This window comes from Pipistrellus kuhlii, unplaced genomic scaffold (genome assembly GCF_014108245.1).
Source record: "Pipistrellus kuhlii isolate mPipKuh1 unplaced genomic scaffold, mPipKuh1.p scaffold_m20_p_3, whole genome shotgun sequence".
NCBI lineage: Eukaryota > Metazoa > Chordata > Mammalia > Chiroptera > Vespertilionidae > Pipistrellus > Pipistrellus kuhlii.
The window spans coordinates 58385360-58404082 of NW_023425529.1; the positions used below are offsets into that span (position 1 = coordinate 58385360).

At 41.8% G+C, this 18723-nt stretch overlaps 1 protein-coding gene across 4 annotated transcripts in view; it reads left to right on the forward strand.

Moving 5' to 3' along the window:
• The first annotated feature begins 17378 nt into the window (after positions 1 to 17378).
• FRS2 (fibroblast growth factor receptor substrate 2) overlaps positions 17379 to 18723 on the forward strand; it is a 102588-nt gene continuing 101243 nt past the window's right edge. For 3 of the 4 annotated variants that reach the window (XM_036458956.2, XM_036458954.2, XM_045588239.1), the window contains exon 1: positions 17382 to 17511. The gene's annotated coding sequence lies outside the window, so the exon portion shown is untranslated. Of the gene's footprint in view, positions 17512 to 18397; positions 18534 to 18723 lie in introns of all 4 variants that reach the window. The other variant, XM_045588238.1, reaches the window with a different exon arrangement.

Here is an 18723-nt window from a genome sequence, read left to right on the forward strand (position 1 = left end):
GATGCGCCCGCAACCAAGGTACATACCCTTGACCGGAATTGAACCTGGAATCCCTAAGTCATCAGGCTGATGCACTATCCACTGAGCCAAACCTGTTAGGGCTTGGTTTTTATTTTTATTTTATTTTATTTTATTTTATTTTATTTTATTTTATTTTATTTTTTGTTAATCCTCACCTGAGGATATTTTCCCATTGATTTTTTAGAGAAAGTGCAAAGTAGGGGAGCCTGTTTGGCTCAGTGGATAGAGCATCGACCTTCTGACCAAAGGATCCTGAGTTCGATTCCAGTCAAGGACACGCAGGCTCCTCCCTGGCCTGGGTCCTCGTTCAGGGCTGGTGCAGGAGGCAACCAATCGATGTGTTTCTCTCACATGGATATTTCGCTCTGTCTTTTCCTTTCTCTGCCATTCTCCCTAAAAAGCAATGGAAAAATATTCTTGGGTGAAGATTAATAAAAATAAAATTATTATTTCCTAATCCTTACCCAAGGACGTGTTTGTGTGTGTGTGTGTGTGTGTGTGTGTGTGTGTGTGTGTGTTTTAATAAAATTAATTTTAGAGAGAGAGGAAAGGAAGGAGAAATGTTAATCGATTGCCTCCTTCATGAGCTCCGACCTTTCACTGTATAGGACTACCCTCCAACCTACTGAGCCGCACAGGCCAGGGCTTAATTCTCTTTTGACTTCAACAATGCTCCCTTCCCCCTTATTATGTTAGTGGATTGTTGAACTGGGCCCATTGTCCCTATCTTTCACCTTTGGATTTGTCTGATTGTTTCTTTGTTTTATGTCATTTAACAAGTTCATCTACCCCTTATTCCCTGCAAACTGGAGATTTCAATTTAAGTTAAACATTTTTGTCAGGAATATTCCTAGCTAATGCTGTGTACAATTTAGTGATGCTGATTTTAATTACTGAGTTAAGGAGGCAGTTCTCCCCAGTGTTGTTTTGTTTTTGGTTTTGGTTTTTGTCACTTTCAATCAGCAAATAATCCCGGGTATGTGCCCTGACCGGGAATTGAAACCTGATCTCCTGGCTCATGGGTCGACGCTCAACCACTGAGCCACGCAGGCCCGGCATAGCACACTTATTTAATTTCCAAGTTGAAGAGTTCTGTAAATTATAACTATTGTTGTTGTTCATGTAAAACATGCTCATGATAGTCAAATGAATAGAAGTACCCCAAAGTGCTACTTTTTATACACTTGTCTCTGTTGCTCTTGAATTGTGTCTGACACAATAAAATTTATAAAAATTTTAGCACCAAAAATAACATTTGTATCAGTCAAAAAACATTATCCAGGTAAGAGATAATGGTGGCTTGCACTAAGGTGATACTGAGGTGGTAAAAAGCGATTAGAGAAAATTAAAAGATAACTATGCGTAACTATGACCTAGCTGAGGTCAGGGGGTATTTCCTGGTTAGTTACTGATTAATTTTGTTTTCCTACTTGAGAAGAACTTCCTCTAGTAATGTTAGGAGCTGAGACTATGGATGGAGAAAACAAAGGTGACCCACCCATTGGCAGGGGGATTGGTATGGTTATAACAGTAAATAGGTAAGAAATGATAACAGCTTGTGCTAGTGGCACCAATGAATGGGAAGTGAGAAGTTTTCAGATTCTAGATTTATTTAGAAAGTAGAATTAGTATGATTTGTTGATAAATTGGGCAAGAAATATAAGCAAAAGTTAGAAATCAGGTATGGCCCAGCCAGTGTGACTCAGTGGTTGAGTGTTGATCTATGAACCAGGAGGTCATGGTTTGATTCCCTATCAGGACATATGCCCTGGATTGTGGGCTCGATCCAGGGGGTGTACAGGAAGCAACTGATTGATTCTCTCTCATCATTGATATTTCTATCTTTCTCGCCCTCTCCCTTCCTCTTTCTGAAATAAATAAAATAAAATAAAAATATTTTTTTCTTTTTTTATTAAGGTATTATATGTGTACATATCTTACCATTCTTCCTCCCACTCCCATACATGCCCCCCACCCCCAGTTTTGCATCCATTGGTTATGCTTATATGCATGCATTCAAGTCCTTCGGTTTATCTCCTATCTCCCCCATATCTCCCTACCCTTCCCTCTATAATTCAACAGTCTGTTTGTTGCTTACTGTCTCTGTATCTATCTTTTTGTTCATCAGTTTATAATGCTCTTTATTATCCATAAGTGAGTGAGATCATGTGGTGTTTTTCTTTCATTGATTGGCTTATGCGCTGCCTAATGTTCTCCAGTTCCATCCAGGTTGCTGCAAATGATAAGAATTCCTTCTTTTTTATGGCAGCATAGTATTCCATTGTGTAGATGTACCATAGTTTTCTAATCCAATCACAAAAAATCTATTTTAAAATAAGTAAGTTAAAAGGAGTATATACTTAAAAAAAAGTCACATAGTCCAGCCCTACAAGAGGACAAGATGTATATTATTATGCACAGAAGAGACACATAAAAATAAGTCCAAAGGGTGTGGATATACAATACTTATAGAAGGGAAGGAGCAAACAGTTGTAAACCATAGAGTGCAGACATTGAAGAGAAGAAATTCAAAGACTGATAACAGTATTTCCATGCTCAGAGGTCAGGGAGATAAGAGAAAACCAGCAAACACTGAGGAGGACAAATAGTAAGACAGGGAGAAAAGCCAGGTTAGGAGTAAGCAAAGCATTGCAAGAAGATAGGAGGACTCAGCTGTGTCACATGTTGCTAATAGATCATGTCAGATGAGGACCAAGATTGGCTATTAGGGTTAGCCCTGTGGAAATCTTTGGTGATCTTGACAAGAGAAGTAATGACATGGTATAAGACAGTGGTTGGCAAACTCATTAGTCAACAGAGCCAAATATCAACAGTACAACGATTGAAATTGTTTTTGAGAGCCAAATTTTTTAAACAAACTGTATAGGTAGGTACATTGTTATTAACTTAATTAGGGTACTCCTAAGCTGGCCTTTGCTAAAAACTCAAGGGGTCAAAGAGCCGCATGTGGCTCTCGAGCCACAGTTTGCCGACCACTGGTATAGGGCAAAAACTTGATCAATGTGGATTCAAAAGCGAGTAGGAGAGAAGATAGAGATAGTGGGTGCAGCAGACTGGTCTTTCTTTAAAAAAAACAAAAAAAGACCCCACATTTTTTTTTTTTATTATTGATTTCAGAGAGGAAGCTAAAACCTTTAAGGAAAGAGAAATCTCAGGATAGGAGGATGGGCATAGAAAAGAGCAAAGTAGTGGTATATTGTCAGATAATGTTAATCAAGTTAGAGGGTTTCAAGAAGAAATGATAAGTTTAGAGACAGCAATGTAAGGTGGATGCCTACCCCTTGTCTAGGCCCAGAGATGTAATATATGTTATTATACAATAATATCTTCTTTCATTGCAAAGAGAAGTTTGTGAATTGTCCTATCACTTACTTATGGTGTCTTTTACTGAATAAAAGTCTCGCTTTTTAAAATTTGAAAAGTTTAGCCCAGCCGGGTGTAGCTCAGCGGTTGAGTGTAGATCCAGGAACCAAGGGGTTACTGGTTCGATTCTCAGTCAGGGCACATGCCCAGGGTTGAGGGCTCGATCCCCAGTGGGGGGAGTGCAGGAGGCAGCCAATCAATGATTCTCTCTCATCGTTGATGTTTCTATCTCTCTCTCCCTCTCCCTTCCTCTCTGAAAGCAATAAAAATATATTTAAATAAATAAATTTGAAAAGTTTATGCTATAGCTCAATCCCCAGTAGGGGGTGTGCAGAGTATCTCTCTATTCTTTTTTTTTCCTCTCTCTCTCTAAAAATAATAATAATAATAATCGATAAAAACATTTGAAAAAAAAAGAGATTTTACATTTTTAGAAATTTTGATAAACGTTTTTGTTAAGTATTTTTAGAAATTTGGTTAAACATTTCTTTATCCATCTGAACGTTATTGTTATATTTTTATTCAATCTGTAGAAAATTCTAAGAATATTAATCCTTTACCTGTCAAAGCTGTCACCAATATTTTCTCCAGCTTTTTATTTGCCATTTAGACCACTCTTATTTTAATTTTTGACATGTGGAAGTTTTGATTTTTTCGTAGTTAAATTTACGAATCTTTAGTGAGTTGCTTTTAAGCTTAGGAAGGGATCTCTCTATCCAGAGATTTAAACATGCTTACATTTTCTCTCTCTACCTCTCCTTCCTTCTGCTTCTCCTCTTTTTCTCTGCCGCCTCCTCCTTGTCTCAAGGCCAGCTTTAAGTAAAAACTAGCCACTAAGCTACTCCAATCCCTTGGGTCTCTTGGGGATTCTGTAGACCAAGAAAAACGTGGGGTTGGGGTTGGGGTTGGGATGGATTTCTCTACACCACCACCCCCTCCCTTGCCCTCCTCCATAATAAGCAGCTCAGTGTCGAGCTCCCCAATAAGGGCATGTAGGCCTGACAATTAATAAACTGCTGAAGTGAAAGGTGGCCTTTAGATATTCTGTATGTGAATTTAGCCAGTTATACAGAGAGAATGAAAAAAAAAAAATATGGCCTGATTCTGATCAGATGCTGCTTGTTTCTCCTTACACCGTAGGGTTCTGTTCTATGTCACTTCCTTTGATGTCAGTGGGAGCTCTGTGCAGGACGGCGAGGCGAACACCGGCCTCTATACATGAAGGTGAGAACTGCCATTACGATAAACTATTCGGCAGTGCGGTGGAGGGAACATTGGTTTAACACACTTGGTGGCTACCCTGCAGATCCCACTGTCTGTGAGAGCTTTGTTCGCCCAGAGCAAACAAGAACTTTTTGAATCTTGACATACAAGGGCTCATTCAGCAGAGCATCCCCTGTTATGAGAGGAGGCACAGTGCTGAGCAGGCATTACCGTTTTCAGCCAGCACACAGAGGGCATTTCTCTCACATTCTCTCCATCTGTAAAGAGACTGTTTTCAAGACCCCAAAAACGGTTTTCTATAGATTGGGGAGATGTATAAATATTTTTACATGTTTGTACTCCCATAGAACGGAGGGGTGGGTGTGCAAGCTACAGTCGTATCCAAGTTGCCAAGTCTTTTCAGTATGGAAAGAAAGAATTCTTTACAAATGTTAGCTCAGGGTTCTACTGGGTGAAACACAGAGCTTGTAATAGAAACAACGAGAAAACCTTAAACGTGGAAAAGGTATTGAAAATGAAGAGCCATGTGCATTTGCTTTCTATCTCAGGAGCATTTTGTTGTTAATTAGCCCACAGAGACTTTCTCCTTTTCCCCCCTCACAATGAGTTATATATCATTTTTTTAGAAACCCAGATCAAATGATGTTTTCAGGTTGTTATACTTTGAAATAAATAGTGGTCAAAGAGCAAATGGTTCACCTTTGGTGATTTTTTCCCACCCACCCATCCCCTGACTTTTCTCCCCCCTCTTTAAAAAAAATAAAAATCTTTATTGTTAAACTTATTTCAGATGTCCCTCTTTTTCCCCCATAGCTCCCCTCCACCCGGTTCCCACCCTCCTCAGACCCTCACCACCCCACTGTCCGCGTCCATAGGTACTGCATACTAGTACATGCATATAAGATTTTTGTCCAATCTCTTCCCACACCCTCACACCCTCTTCCCCCGAGAATTGTCAATCTGTTCCATTCCCATTCCCCTGATTCTATTACATTCACCAGTTTATTCTGTTCATCAGATTTTTTTTAATTCATTTGATTTTCAGATTCACTTGTTGATTGATATGCCTTTGTTGTCACTATGTCATTTATAATTTTTATCTTTACCTTTTTCTTCTTATTCCTCATCTTAAAGAATACCCTTCAGCATTTGATATAATACTGGTTTGGTGGTAATGAACTCCTTTAGCTTTTTCTTATCTGTGAAGCTCTTTGTCTGACCTTCAATTCTAAATGATGGCTTTGCTGGGTAGAGTAATCTTGATTGTAGGTTCTTGCTATTCATCACTTTGAATATTTCTTGCCACTCCCTTCTGGTCTGCATAGTTTCTGTTGAGAAATCAGCGGACAGTACTCCCTTGTAAATAATTAACTGTTTTTCTCTTGCTACTTTTAATATTCTCTCTTTGTCTTTTACCCTTGGCATTTTTAATTATGATGTGTCTTGATGTGGTCCTCTTTGGATTCCTCTTGTTTGGGGTTCTCTGTGCTTCATGAACTTGTAAGTCTATTTCTTTCACCAGGTGGGGTAAGTTTTTGGTCATTATTATTATTTTTTTAATATATTTTATTGATTTTGTACAGAGAGGAAGGGAGAGAGATAGAAAGCTAGAAACATCGATGGGAGAGAGTCATCGATCAGCTGCCTCCTGCACACCCCCCACTGGGGATATGCCCACAACCAAGGCACATGCCCTTGACCGGAATCGAACCCGGGTCCCTTCAGTCACCAAGCTGACGCTCTATCCATTGAGCCAAACCGGTCTCGGCTGGTCATTATTTTTTCAAATAGGTCTTCAATATCTTGCTCTCTCTCTTCTTCTGGCATCCCCATAATTCGGATGTTGGTGTGCTTGAAGTTGTCCCAGAGGCTTCTTTCACTATCTTCATATTTTTGGATTCTTTTTTTTTTTTTTGCTCTTCTGGTTGGGTGTTTTTGCTTCCTCATATTTCAAATCTTTGACTTGATTCTTGGGATCCTCTAGTCCAATGTTTCCCAAACTTTTGACATATGTGTACCCCTCTATAATTTTCGTAACACTGAGTACACCTCATACTCATGAGAATGTAGAATTAGGCGCAACTAAGCATGGTGCAGTTCATATCCCCACCAAACTCTGGTGCAATGTGTACCCCCACCAAACTCTTCCCGTACCCCTGGGGGTACGCATACCACACTTTAGGAAACACAGCTCTAGTCTATTGTTAAATCTCTGTATATTATTCTTTATTTCAGCCAGTGTATGCTTAATTTCTGACTGGCCCTTTTCTATTTTTCTGGCATTCTCAGTAAGATCTTTGAAGGTCTCACTAAGTTTCTCAAAGGTTTCTAGAAGATTCTTGAGTAATCTTATAACTGTAGTTTTGAACTCTATATCTAGTAGTTTGCTTTCTTCCATTTATTTAATTTGTGATATGTTTTTTGTCTCCACATTTTGGTTGCTTCCCTGTGTTTGCTTCTATGTATTGGGTAGCTGCTAGGTCTCCTTGAGTTGATAGAGTGACCTTGTGTCCTATAGGGCCCAGTGGCTCAGCCTCCCCAATCACCTGAGGTGGACACCCTTGGTGCACAACTTTGTGAGTGTCTGCAGTCTTGTAGTTGAGCCTTGATTGGCGTTGGTATCACTGGGAGGGATTGACCTCCAGGCCAGGAGGACCAGCTGTATCTACAATAGAAGAGTTGCTGTACAAGAGACACCCTTATGGCACAGGACCTGCTTCGGTGGGGCTTTGGTGTTTACTGAGTCTGCCCCTTGAGCGTGTCACTTATGAATGTGAAGAGTTGTAATCTGGTATGTTCTCAAACTGACCACTGGGTACACTGGCTCTTGGATCTCCAAGGAGGTACAAAGTCAGCTACTGCCTGGGGCCACCCAGCAGGAGCTACAGAAAGATTTGCAGATTTCTTCTCTTTGTATCAGGTTTGGCAGTGCCTAGATAGGGCCCAGCTGTGAAGCAAGGCAGGCTGGTGGTAGTATGGGCTTGGGCCTTATTCTTCTGGGGTTTTTTTTCCCCTTAGGCCTTCTTTTGATAGCTTTGGTGCTCCCTGACCCAGCTGCAGCTCATTTGACAGGTTTTCGGCTGAGAAGGACAGGTCATATGCTTTTGCATATGAATATATGCAAAAGCTGCTGCCCACAGCTTGGGTGGGTTTGTAAATTGGGTGGGACAGGGTCTTAGGGAACCTATGGGGTGGAGCAAACAGCAATGGCTGCCAGTCAGCCCTGCACCAAGGAGGTCCCAGCACAGGAACAGTGACTGTTGTGAACACCTTGGTCTGGAAGAAAACTGCCCCCACATTCCTGCCTAAGTGTCTGGGTCTCCCAGAGTCTTGCCCAGCACTAGAGCTCAGAGCAAGCAGGAGCTTGTATCTCCCTTCTGATTAAAAAGTGCCAGCCCATTTTGTGCCTCTGCACCTCCTACCAGTCTCAATGCACTATCGTCTTTATTTCTAGTTGAAGTATTTCTACTCGCCAGCTTTCCTGCGGTTCTGGATGACAGTTGTTATGTATTTTAGTTTTAATTTTGATGTGGTTGTGAGAGGCAGCAAGTATAGGTGTTTACCTATGCTGCCATCTTGGTTCTTCCCATCCCCTGACTTTTTTTTTTTTTTTTTTATTATATTTTATTGATTTTTTACAGAGAGGAAGAGTGAGGGATAGAAAGTTAGAAACATCGATGAGAGAGAGACATTGATCAGCTGCCTCCTGCACCCCCCCCCACTGGGGATGTGCCTGCAACCAAGGTACATGCCCTTGACTGGAATTGAACCCGGGACCTTTCAATCTGCAGGCCGACGCTCTATCCACTGAGCCAAACTGGTTTCGGCCCATCCCCTGACTTTTAAATAGCCATGTCCTCCAACTAATTTCTTCATACCATTCTGCCACTGTTTTCACGTCCTTGCTTAAGCTATAGCATTCACCCAGCTTCAAGGGCCCTCACTTCCAAGGGCCCCTCCCAGAGGAGGACACGGGCATTTTGTATTTGTATTTTTTCCTATTGCAAAGCCTGTGAGTGGAGCAGACTTCTTCTCCCTCTCTTCCTCCTCCTCCCCCGCTTCCTCCTTTTTCTTCTCTTCCTCTTTCTTCTTCTCTACCTTCCTTAAAATTTTGAATTCTTTTTCAGAAAATTTGTATTTACCTCAGCATATAAAATCCCCTTTCCATAACGCATCATCAAGTGGCCAGCATGTAGACAATATTTAAAACCATGGGATTGAATGAGATCATGAAGGGAGTAAACATAGTTGGAAGAGCACTCCAAAGTTAAGTGATTAGGAGAAGAGAAAATATGTTTGAGAAATTATTCTATAATAGTACACCAGGAGCAGCAGCTTTAGAGATAATAGTTATATTTCAATATAATAGTCATAAACTCATCTATTCTGTGTGAATATACTCTAATTTATATAAGTAGTCCTTTACCAATAGCTTCTTACAACTGCTCCTCCTGTTCTCAGTTTATCCTCACTCCAACCCACTCTACATCCTGCCTAACTTAACCTCGGGTTAATTTTAGTTATTTGAGCGTGGCTAAAAACCAGAAAAATGGTTAAGTCACAGATATTGCATTTATCTGATGAAATGCAGCACAATTATGGTTTTTAATAAAATACTTGCAAAATAACGTTGAGTGAGTAAAGCATAATCCCAATGTACACACAAACATGTGACATGCAACACCAGCGCGCGTGAGCATATATATATATATATATATATATATATATATATATATGTGTGTGTGTGTGTGTGTGTGTGTGTATATATATATATATATATATATATATACACACACACACACACACACACACACACACACACACACCAAAAGATTCTGATGTTTATCCATCAAAAATGTAACATTTCTGGGTGATAGGTTTCTAGGTGACCTATATTTTTTTATGCTTTATGTTTTTTAAATGTCCTTCATGAAAAATAAATAGTTTTTCTAAAAGTGTACCTTAAACATGTTGCTTCACAGGCAGGAAACCAGCTTTGATTCTTTATTGCCTACAAAGGTAATGCCCAAATATTTTAATTTAGTGGTCAAGACCCTTCAGTCTAGAGGCCCAAACTCTTTGTTTTAGTAAAAAAGATCTGCTCAGTGTCTTCTGGATGTCCTCTGTGCTTTCTATTTCTAGACATTTTTGAAAGCTGGAATTCTTTTCATTTTCCTCCTTTTCCTATAATGTCTACAAATCTTTGGTGGCACTGTTTAGGTTCTACTTCTTACTTGGTCCTGAGAGCATGAATAATGAAAGAGGTCTCCGAAAATTAGTGGCTCTGCTATTCACTCAACATTGATCACAGGATGCTTTGTATTGTAGTTCTTTTTCTATGAATTCATAGCTTATCTCCCTAACTGACATTTTTGTTTCTTAGCGAACAGGTTCTGTGATGTAGAGTAACAGTCAGTGGAGATTAAACAAGTATTGTATGGCAATGCCAGATGCTGGTACAGAGCTCCCCATGTATTGTCTTGGTAACCCCTGAGCCACTGTGTCTTGCTCACAGTAAGTGTGTAATAAACATGTGCAGTATTTTCTTTACATATATATTTGTATCTTCTCAGTCCATTGAGCTTATTGAAAGAATAACAACATTCCAGCAGTTATTTACTATCAGGGAAATATTTTAAAAACATGTAGTTTTGAACTATTGCTTCACATTCTTTCTCCCTTCACAAAAGGTCACTGGGCTTTTCTCCAGGGAATGTTCTCTTCTTACTGTCTCCTGAAATACAATGTAGCTTTACTTTTTCTTCCTTAGTCCCTGGTTCCCAAATACAATCTCCGCATGTGCTCTATCAGAGGTGAAATACTTCCTGCCTTAGTGAAATCTAGCTCCCAAATGGATTTCTGTTGGTGTAGGGAGCAACTTGAGGATTTTGCACTTGGCACCGTTTGATTTCCTTGGCATCTCTCCACAGTCACCATTTAGAAAGCTCCTGGTCGGCAGGATTTCTCCCCATCATACACTCTGTGGCGATTAAAAAAAAGGATTGTATTACATTGGCTTGAAAATGTGATGGAAAATGAAATTTACTTTACCAAGAAAGGAAGCTTTTAAAGCCCAAATTGTCCTAATAGGACCCTTATACAGAGATAGCTCTCAGTGAAGTAAAATGGCAGATGTGGTGAAAGTTCTTTCTCGTTTCGTTTGCTGCTAAGTAAACACCACTGTTTGAAATCACTCACACAAATAAAGCAAGTTGCAAAACAATATGAATATATTTATGTTCTAAAAAACATGGGTGAAAATATACTTATAATGTAAGCTTGGATTAAGATCTTCAGGAACGTCCTGAGCACAGACAAGCTGATGGTGTATATAAAATAATTTCCTATTATTTACTTTAAGATTAAAACCATGTTAAAATTAAATAAATATAAGGAGTCCCAACAAATTATGATTTTTTTAATGAAAACATCAAATTTTATCCAAAAAAATTTTTTTGGTCATGGTTTGCTGGGACCTTAAGTATATGCTTCATCCACCCATTGGGTAATTCTGTTTTGTGTATGTGAATGTAAATGCACAGAAAAAGGTCTGGAAAGGAACACACCAAATCATTAACTATGGTTACCCCTACAGAAAGGAGTGAGCTGGAGCATTCTTTCCCTAATCATCTATAACCAAAATATAGTCATTTATTTCAAGCACAATTATTAAAAACAAACAATTATACGGGAACGTAAAATATTGCACCTTTTCTTTTTTTCTATCAGAGTTTAATATTAAAGTGCTTATATTTGATAAATGTTAACATAATTGAGGGGCACCTGAAAATGAGAGTATTAATTTTTCCCCCTCTTTCATTAAAAAACATGGTTACTGATAGATAGTTGCCCACTGTTAGTTTTTTTCAGATATTACTGCCTGTCATCATTGCCACTAACATGCATTGAGCTCTTACCATCTATTAGGCTGAATTCTCACAACCCCTGAGAGGTGGGAATTATTATTACTGACATTTTATAGTTGAATAAAAAAGAGGCTGGAGAGGTTTGACTGTCTCCTGTGAGCTGGGTCTCACAGCTAGCAAGTGATGGGACTGAGATCTATCTCTGGCAGACTGACATTATATTCTGCATAGGAAAATAGAAGGGAGTGGAACTAGACTGTGGTTTAAGATTTTTACTTACTTTATTTCATAGTTGGCATATACACTTTTGTCTAATTGGGAGCTGAGCAAAGGCATCTATCTAGGTCTGGTTGCTGTGTTGGTTGAAAATTACTATTATTATGAAGATGATTATTATAGTATTACTGTAGTATTTAGTAATTATGCAGTGCTTTATACTTCAAAGAGCTGTGCTTTATGATCATTTATTAGCTTGACTCACAATATCTGTACCATATAAAGATGCATTTACCATGCATATTTTGCAGAAAGAGAAACTGAAGCAGATTAAGATAAGCTACATCTTCATAACAAAAAGTGAAGGTAAAATGCAAGCTCTTAAATTCCCAAGACTCAGAGAAACAGCTCAACCTGGGCAGCAACAGAAGTTTAATCCTTTAAACCTTTTTTAAAGAAAGGTGTCACTTCCAATTTTTTTTCCTCAATATTCAATTAAAAATAAAATGTTAAATATGCTAAAAGTTAATGATCATTTCGTTTTAGGTTGTCTATTTTTGAGCTTTTATTGCATTCATGTCATGTGACAGTTTTGTCCTAATTCAACCTTACTGTCTCCCATTTCTCCCCACAAGCACAATTTGACTACAGAGATTGGTTTTCAGTGTCAATATTATATTGCTTCAAATTTCTTCCATTGTCTTTCAGAGACACCTTTTGTTCATCACAGGCATAGGACTCTTAGTAATAATTTGCAATAAAAACAAACTTTGTGCAAGAATTATATTGGGAGTAAAGGAAGTCTTAGATGTCTGACATTTGTACACTTCAAAACTGAAGATTATAAACATGTCGGTATGACTGGGATGGGAGGGGGAGAGAGATGAGAAGGAGCTGTGTGGGTTTATTGCAGCACCCTATAAAAGGCTTGGAAGAAATACACACTCTTCCATAAACCTGGTAGTCTCTTTCAGTTGGGAGGCAGTCATGACCGTAGCACCTGGCAAAGGCTCAATAAACATTAATTTTGTGGTTAAGACTCTGTCTGTAGAGACAGACTTACCTGGGTTCTAATCTGGCTACATTTCTTGCTAGTTAGTTATCTGAACTATCCGTGCTTCTGCTTCTCCATCCAGAAGAAGAAAGAGGATCACATTCCATAAAGTTACTTATTATGAAATTTATTCAAGTGTATGGTATTATTTGCTTTTCTATTTCCAAGACAGTTGACAAACAACATCGGCCATAACTCCATTAAAATGTTGGTGGTAATGATGTTTATAATTTGATGTCTGCACTTGCCTGGCTTGTTTAGAAATGGTACAACATGGTACAACACAATTCTCTACCCCAGAAAAATGATTTAAAAGCACCTCAAAATACATTGGAATACATAGTTATGAGCATGTGTAAAATCTATAAGGCAAAATGTTATACTTGTTTCTCCAAAACAACAATATGATTCCACACTCCAATGGCTCTAAACTCAATGCCCACCACCAAGATTGTACCAGTACATGTGAATGAGGCCAACTCACTGTACAACCTGAATAAAGACACATGCATGGCTAGTCTGCCAGCATCTAACTTTTGAAGGGACTCCAGAAACTGGGATTGCTTTTTTTTTTTTTTTTTTTTTTTTTTTAATGTGACATTTTCAATTTAATATTTTTGGCTCAATATATTTCTTGGTACAAAACACTGTGGGTCAAACAACACACTTGAGGGCCATTTTTTTTTTTTTTTAATCTTTGCCAATTATACTAGTACCTACATAGGAGTACAGTGTGCTGTTATTTATATCAGCATATGCTTTTCAAGCACTTATGCCAAGGCAAGGATGCAAGGTGAGGAAGACAAAATATGACCAAGTCTTCACAAAACTCTCAAGTCTAATGGGGAGATAGGCAATATTGTCACGGGACAGAGTGAAAAATGCCACAGCAGAGTGTGGAAGCCAGGACTTCAGGCTTTATGTATTGGATCAGGCCCATTATAAAAAACCATAAACAAAGAAACCCATTATTTGAAAGCTTGGCAAATGGTGATACCCTAGTAGGTGGCTCTTTTGTTTAACAAAACACCTTAATGGATTTTGGGAGTGGGAGCTATGCATGGAGGAGCTATGCATAGAAATGGCCACAACCTTGCACAGTTCCAGGGGGACCATTCCTATTGTGGCCTCTGCAATCGGCACCCCCTTGAGTGCCACTCAGGTTATAGTCTTTGTGAATGGTATCCCCCAGAATTGTGCTACCTGGATGACTCGGTCAATAAACATAGGACTGGAATCTGGCCTGAGTGAAGATTGAGAGCTAAATTCTTCAACATAGTAAAGTAAGAGGAGGAAAAAAAATAAAGTAAAGGAATTTTAAGTCTTTACCTAGTGGGTAGAGGCAGGAGGGTGGAGGGGTGCCTTTAGTAGGAAGAAAAAAAGGGTTTGGAGAAAACATTTCTAGGATGAGGATGGGCCAGCAATTTACCTGGAGCCTATGAACCTGGTGAGAGAGTCCCTGTAATTTTGAAAAGCGAAAAGTGACGCATGAAATCATCTGTCATCTTCTCAAACCTTCAAAAGACACTGACAAATGAAGTCAAACAACTTTTCTTTGGCATCAGGTACAGCCTTCGGACCTCTTATGCATGCATGAGGAGATAACCAGGAAAGACGCAATGCTCAGGCTTACATAGCTACACTCAGCTAAACGTATGGTACAATGAGAACTTGCTCTTTTACTGCTTTTCTTCAAAAGGCTCAAAGCGCTTACAATTTTATTTCCTCATTTGTGCTGACATTCCAGTGTGGGAGGGGCAGATTTATGATAACATTATTTATAGATGGAGAAATTGAAACAGAGATGAAATCGCTTACTCAGTGTTGCATAGTTGGGGTGGTGGAGTCCACACTGGAATTTGGTTCTCCAAGATCTTGCCACGAAGTGGAAAGATCATGAATTTTGGAATTAGAGGGATCTTTGTTTGAACAATCCTGATTTCTGCCCTTTAATAAGAATGTGGCCTTAAGTCAGTTACTTCATCTAAGTCTTAGTTTTTCCTCTTCTGTAAAATTAAGATCATAAAACCTCATGGCAGAGTAGAGAAGATTTAGAAAATGCATGCTAAGTCCTGGCCCAGAATAGTTCTCAAATAAGATTAGTTCCACCCCCAACCCAGTATTATCTGGTTGAATTTCAGTACAAATATAAAGTAACAACAACAAAAAAAGTCCCACATTAATACTAATTTGTTTTTCTAGCCTCATCTCCTATAGACAGCAAAACATGAATAAAAATCTGTCATTTAGTTCAATGGCAAGAACTGATAGATGAAATAGAGAAGGGGAAGAACTTTTGTTTCTGTAGAATTATTCCTATTCCAGGCAGTTAGAAAAAAAGAAAGAGGAGTATGTGGAAGACAAGAGAGTAAATGCAATGGTTCTAAACCTTGAGAATGTACCAGAATCACCTGGAAGGCCTGTTAAAACACAGATTTGTGGGCCCCACCCCAGAGTTTCTGATTCACAGGGTCTGAATGATTTGCCTTGGTAACAAGTTCACAGATGCTGCTGATGCTGGTAGTCCAAGGACTAGACCTCAGAGAAGCAATGGCACGGCTCTGTATAATTCCAGGGGTGGGGCCTTGCAATCTCTGTTTTACCGAGGCCTCCAGGTGATTCTGGTGCACTCTCAAATTTGAGAACCACTGGTACAGTGGTGAAAAGCATGAGGGGACAGACTCCCATTCAGATCCTGACTGCACCATTTACCAGTCAGATGACAAGGTTCAGTGACAAACCCGAGAAGGTCTGTGATTCAGGATTCCTCTCACTCTTCCTCTAAGCCCTTGGCCCTTGGTGGAAAGAGAAGTGAGTCCTGCCAACCCAGGCTCTGTTTTTTATTCCCTCACACTCGAAGGCACGAAAGGCTGCTTGAACTTGGGTATTAGGGAAGTATTTACAAACACGTCTGCGATCACAAAAATAAAATAAACAAATAAAGCCAACAGCAGAGGCATTGTTTGAGTTTTAAATTCCTAATAACGGTTGTAAAACATTTCCATTTCTTCTGCCCTTTGAAGTAGAAAATTAAAAAAAAAAAATCTTCCTCCCCCACAGTTTTAAGAGATGCTTGTAAGTTTGTTTTGCAGATAGTATGCATGCTAAGAGGGTTTATTCCCCCTCCCGCTCCCCACTCTCTGGCCTGAGATATAGACTCTGCCTCCGATGCCTTCCTGACTTGTGGCTGAGGAATCTCTTTTTTATTTATTTTTTCCCTGTGTTCCCTGCCTGGCAACCGGCTGTGGGTCCTCATACTGTCTTGGCTCATGGTGTCGCAAGCCTCCAGGCTGGCCACAGGACATTCTTTGGCTCACCTTCCTTCATTTTTCCCATTGCAAAAACCTCTGCTCTTTTATTTTCTTAACTAACTGTTTCTGTTGCCTACGGCTAATCTTACACAGTTTTCCGAATTTCTCCCTGTCAGAGTGACTCCCCTGGAAGAGAAATTGTTCCTGTGGAGGTATGAGAATCGTGCTTTTTTAATTCAGTCCTATATTGGCACTCGGTACCCTGAAGTGTTTATCATGCATGTTCACTTTGAATTCCAGCAACAATCCAGAGATGATTATATATGTATATACACACATACATACACATATCAGATGTATTACAAATGAAGAAACGGAGGCGTAGGGAGGTCAAGCCACGTGCCCAGGGTGAAAGAGTGAAGGCAAGTGCCAGGACCCAGGCCTGGAGAGGCCTGCGCCCCCAGCTCTCGGCCTCCGTCCAAGCTCCAAGCGGTGATGGACATAATTTAGGTGCCCGCACTTAAAAGAATTAAACAATCTTATTAGGGGTAGCTGAGCAGGTTAAAAACCAAGCGCCAATGTTTGTGGTGTTGAGTTTGGCATCTTTCGCCAGTTTCCTCTTCTGCAAGATGTGTGCCCCCTCTCCAGGGGCATGGGGATGATGAACTGAGTTCAGCACCTGAAGCGCTCCACAGGGCACCTACCGGGTAGTAAGCCGTCAATTAAAGTTAGCTACCATTCTTTTAAAAATATATTTTATTGATTTTTTTACAGAGAGGAAGAGAGAGGGATAGAGAGTAACATCGAAGAGAGAATCATCGATCAGCTGCCTCTTGCACCCCCTCCCCCACCATGTGCCCACAACCAATGTACATGCCCTTGACGGAATCGAACCGGGATCTTTCAGTCCACAGGCTGATGCTCTATCCACTGAGCCAAACCGGTTTTGGCAAAAGTTAGCTACCATTCTTTTTAAAAGAGGCCGATTGGCGTGGAGAGAGCATTCGAAAGAGCAGAGCTAAGGCCCGGTGTAGGCGCTGGACCCTCGTCACCAAAATTCTTTGAGCCTCAGTTTCCTCCCGCGTAAAACGAGGTGGATGGATGGGAACCCGAAAAGCAGCGGTCGCCTGGGGACCACGGGGCCGCGGGGCAGAAAGGGTTACCGTGGAGTCGGGGCTGCGGGGGGCGGGCGGGGGGGTGTGAGGGGATGGGGTAGGTTGGAGGGGGAGGTAGAGGGGGAAAAAGGGGAGAAGAAGAGGCCCCGCCCCGCCTGGGAGGACCCCCGCCGCTCCCGCCCGCGAGCAGTTCCGGTGCCAAGCCCGGCCCTCCCCGCTCCCCCGGAAGTGCTTCTCCGGGGTTCGGGCCGGAGAGAGGCCTGGTAGGCACAGCCGCGGAGGCTCCATCGCTTCCCATTAGGCGCTCCTGCCCGGATCGGAGCCCGCGGGTCCGCGCCCGCCGCCCCGCGCCCTGCCCGCTCCCAGCGCCGGAGCCCACGGTGAGTGGCCGGGGGGCCGCCCGGGGGGCTGCGGGCCGTGTCGGGCCGGCGCTCCCGGGACCCCGCTGCCCGCTCCGGGCTCCGGGCGCCCGGCCGGGGTGGGCTGGGCTGTCGGGGTTCGGCGGAGCGGGTCGTCGCCCGCCGCGGTCTCGGCCCAGCCCGCCGGCCGGGAGGGAGCGGGCCTGGGCCGCGGGGTGGGCGGGGCGGAGCCGGGACCGGGTTCCCGGAGCTGTTGTTGCCGCCGGGACCGGAGAGTGGGAATGGGCCGGGCCTCGGTCCGTCCGAGCCCCCTCTTTTCTGCTCCCCCGAGTCTCCGCACCGCCTCCCAGATTCGGCCTCCCGTGCCCCACCCGGGCGGGGCTGGGGACCCGGACACCGGACTTAGTCTTGGGACCCAGGTCCCGACATTTTCGTCTCCTGGGACCGCCTTCGGGCTGGTTTTTTCAGCCCGGGTCGCTGAGGTGGTGTCTCCTCCTCGGCCCCAGGGCGGGGCGATGCGGGTGTCGGTGCCCGAGGTCTCTCTCTGCTTCCCCGCCCGCCGCGCCCGCGGGCTGCCCGGATCGGCGCGGACCGCGCTCGGGACCGGTTCTGGGTCGGTCCGTGTGGCCCCGGCGTGCCTCCCACCATCTCTAGTGACCGGAGAGCTTGCCCAAGCTATTGTTCAAGTCGCTTTCTCTTAAAACAAACAACTCGAGGGAAAATCCGTTCAGATACGTCTCCTTGTTTTCTTGCAGACGTACCAAATGAAGCTATTCTCTAATCTGTGTTCCTAATCCCCGTGGCTGTTTGAAGTTACGGTTGTGTAATGAGTTCAGCCTGCGGTGGTTGCACGAATGGATTGCAGAGGCTTGGAGAATTTATTAGTCTCTCTCTCTCTCCCCCGAAGTTTGTATGTACTTCATGTTTGGAGCTGTCATTTTTCCATGACTTCTAAAGAAGAATGGTTTCTCGGTAACTCCTGAGAGGTTCCCTGTCCTGTTACAGCTGTTGTACCAATGCAGAGTGCACGCTGATGGGCACAGGTGATTCGTTTATTTATTTACTTATTTATTTAAGAGACTTATGAAGTGTGTAGCGCAGATAAAATTGAGGACTTCCTAAAGAAAAAAGTAAAGTAGGTATCTTTAATGCATAGATTTCAGGAAATAAACCGATGAAAGGTTTGTAGGAAATAAGGGTTTTCTACATTTAACAGTGGTTCTTTTCAGTTAT